The 3,187-nt window shown below is 51.2% G+C and overlaps 1 pseudogene; it reads right to left on the reverse strand.

Moving 5' to 3' along the window:
* Nucleotides 1-221: 221 nt before the first annotated feature.
* Nucleotides 222-2,478, reverse strand: LOC138167724 (zinc finger protein 892-like; annotated as a pseudogene).
* Nucleotides 2,479-3,187: the final 709 nt, after the last annotated feature.

Consider the following 3,187-nt stretch of genomic DNA (forward strand, 5'->3'; position numbering starts at 1 on the left):
ACTCTGGGTTGGAATAGATGGCCCTGAGGTCACTTCCAACTCTCAAATTCTGTGCTTGTGACTAGATGACCTTTAAAGCACTTTACAATTGCAAAGCTATGGAAATCCCAACAATCAGCCCTTCTCCAGCTGGAACTACCTCAGGATCAAGAAGTTGCTTGTTTGGGATGAGGCTTTTTCTTCACATTTATTATATTTGTAAGGATTTTTTCACTAGTATGAACTGATGATGAGAAAGGTATTTACTCTGCAGGAAAGTTTTTCCTCAATCATTACATTCATTAAATTGCTCTCCGTTATCAATTTACCAAAAATGAATAAATCCTGTTTAAAGGCAGGCTTTGCTACATTAATAAAAACCACAAGATTCCTCTCAAGGATGAATTTTCTGATATCAAAAAAGATCTCTAGTCTCTTAGAAAGCCTTGTCACATTCATTATATTCAAAAGCTTTCTCTCTAGTATGAATTTTCTGATGTAGATTAAGGTATGTGCTAATGCGGAAAGTCTTCCCACACTCATTACATCCATAAGGTTTCTCTCCAGTATGAATTCTGATGTTTAGTAAGCTGTGAGCTGTCTCTAAAGGCCTTTCCATATTCACAACATTGATAAGATCTCTTTCCAGTATGAATCATCTGATATCTAGTAAGATATGAGCTATAGCGGAAGGCTTTTCCACAGTCATGACATTCATAAGGTTTCTCTCCAATAAGAATTCTCTGATGTTCAATAAGCCCTGTGCTCAGGTGGAAAACCTTAAAACATTCATTACATTCATAAAGTTTTGCTCCTCTATGAATAGAATGATGTTGAATAAGATGTTCACTTTGGTGAAAAGACTTCCCACATTGATCACACTCAAAAGGTCTCTCTCCAAAGAAGTATGACTTCTTTTATGCTGAATAAGATGTATCTTCTGAAAGAAGCCCTACCCATATTCTTGACATGCATACGTTTTTTCTCCATTATATATTCTATGATTTCCCCTAAGGTCTGAATTTTCACTAAAGGATTCTCCAAGTTCTTTAAATTTAGAAAATACTTTCTTTGAGCATATTCTGTTGCCCTTTTTTAGGGCTGAGTACAGCCTCAAATTCTTTTTATGTGTATCCCACTTATGGAGATGTTTCCTACAGGTTCTCTTTGTTGTAGATAAAGGTCTGGCCAAGGACTGCTACTTCTGCCCTATTGATGTTTTTTATGGATTCCTGCTTCGCTCGAGGTTTCCCCGAGTGATGGTTTTTTGGGTAGCATGTTGCTTTTCATCCTTCTGCTGTCTCTTTAATCTGGAATCATTTTCTCAAGGTTCTCCCAAGGCAGGGAAGGAGAGACTATCCCGGGGAATGTTTTCTGAAATGATCCTTCCATATAAATGCCCCATTGTGGAGACGGAGCACCGTCTTTAGGAACGGCCAGGCTGGCGTCAGGGACTGCAGAGGGTGTGAGGGGGTGTAGGAGGTAAGAAGATTCGGAAGGTGGGAGGCGCAGGCGAGGAAGGGCTTCGAATGCCACACAAAGGATTCTGTGCTTGGTCCTGGGGGGGGGGGAGTCCATGGAGCTCACTGATGAGGAGTTTCAGGGCTGGTCCGACCTGCACGTTGGGGAGGCCACTTTGGGACCCCCACAGACTTGCAGGGAGATGACAGCCCACCACAGGACAGGGCAGAAGGTAGAGGCTGCAGGATGGCTGTGGGGACCTGCAAGGGGAGCCTGGGGCCCAGGGAGGAAGGAGACGGGAGGACATGCAGAGTGTCCAGGCAGGGAGAGATTCGAGCCTGGAGCCTGGCAGAGGTTGGGGCAGAAGAGGCAGACTGGGGAATCATCAGCCTAGACATGATCACTGAACCCAGGGCAGCAAATGACGTCACCAAGCCCCATGGCATCAGGGGAGAGCAGAGGGCCCCCCATGGTCCCCAGGAACAACGTTCTTGTAAGGAACGCCTCTGAGGAAGCGGCTAGCACCACAAAGGGCTCAGGGAGGGAGGCTCAGCCCTTCCCACAGGCCAGAACGCCTAGGGAGAGGGTCCCTGCTAGGGGTGGGCACCCCACTCACCTGCACTCCTGCTTCCTGGGACATCTCCCGCTGGCCTCCAAGGGGCTTCCCCTCGCTCCAGCTGTGCAATCACATCAGGCTTGGAAAGGGCCAGTCCTCGGGAAATGGGGAAGGGGAGCTCAGAGATGGGGCCCCTAGAGAGGGGATGGGCCCAGAGCCATGCAGGGGTACAGGTTCCTGGGCTGGGACTTTAGGGGAGACACCGCAGGGAGGACACACCATGGGGAAGCCGCTGTGCCAGGGCTATGGGGACCCCTGTCTGCCAGCTGTCTCTGCCCTCCACATGCCCTGCCAAGGGGCAGTGCGGGGTCCTCACTCAAGAAGACACAGTTCTCATAATTCTCCAGCATCACTTGGAGGTAGAGCTCCTTCTGGGAGGGCTCCAGGCACCCCCACTCCTCTGTGCTGAAGGTCACTGCCATGTCCTTAAATGTCAGTGATTCCTAAAACACCAAAGACTTTCATGTGCCTGGATCCTTCGTGTGGCCTTGGGGGAGGCCTGGGGCTCCCTGGCTCCAGAGCAATCCCCCTGGCCCTCCCACTAGCGAACGAGGACAGCGCTCCATCTGATATCACATCGGCAGGCTGGTCACACGGGAGTCACAGAGCCTGGGAAGGGAAGGGAATGAGCATCCATTATGCACCTACTGTGTATGCCGGCCCTGAGCTAAGGGCTCTGCAGAGAAGGCCCTCAGGGACCCCAGAGGAGTCAGGCAGGAGGTCCATGCCAGGGATGGCGGTGCCAGGACGGCGCTGCCCTGTATGACTGTGCCCCTATGGCTTGTGACAGGGGCCAGCGATGCCCCTAGGGCAGCCAGCCTCCAGCCCATCCCAGGACTCCTTCCTCCACAATCCTGGGCCACCAGCACCATCTGTGCATGTTCCCAAAGACACTTCTGGCTCAGCTGCCCTTGGGAGCTGAGTGAAAGGCAGCAGGCCAGGATATGTCTAAGGCCTGGGCGGGTCCATGTCCCTCCCTCCTTCTCCTTGGGCCTGGAAAACCCTTCCCTTCCTCCTGCCTCCTGGCCTTCTCTCCATCCCAGGCTGGGTGGTTCCCAGTCCCTGCAGGAGCCTCTGGACCAGTTCTAGGAGGTTGGGGAGCCCCCAGCCCCTGCCCTCAGGCTGACTCCC

This window comes from Petaurus breviceps, unplaced genomic scaffold, assembly GCF_028583685.1.
Source record: "Petaurus breviceps papuanus isolate PSGF00001 unplaced genomic scaffold, PetGlider_PUasm1.0 287, whole genome shotgun sequence".
NCBI lineage: Eukaryota > Metazoa > Chordata > Mammalia > Diprotodontia > Petauridae > Petaurus > Petaurus breviceps.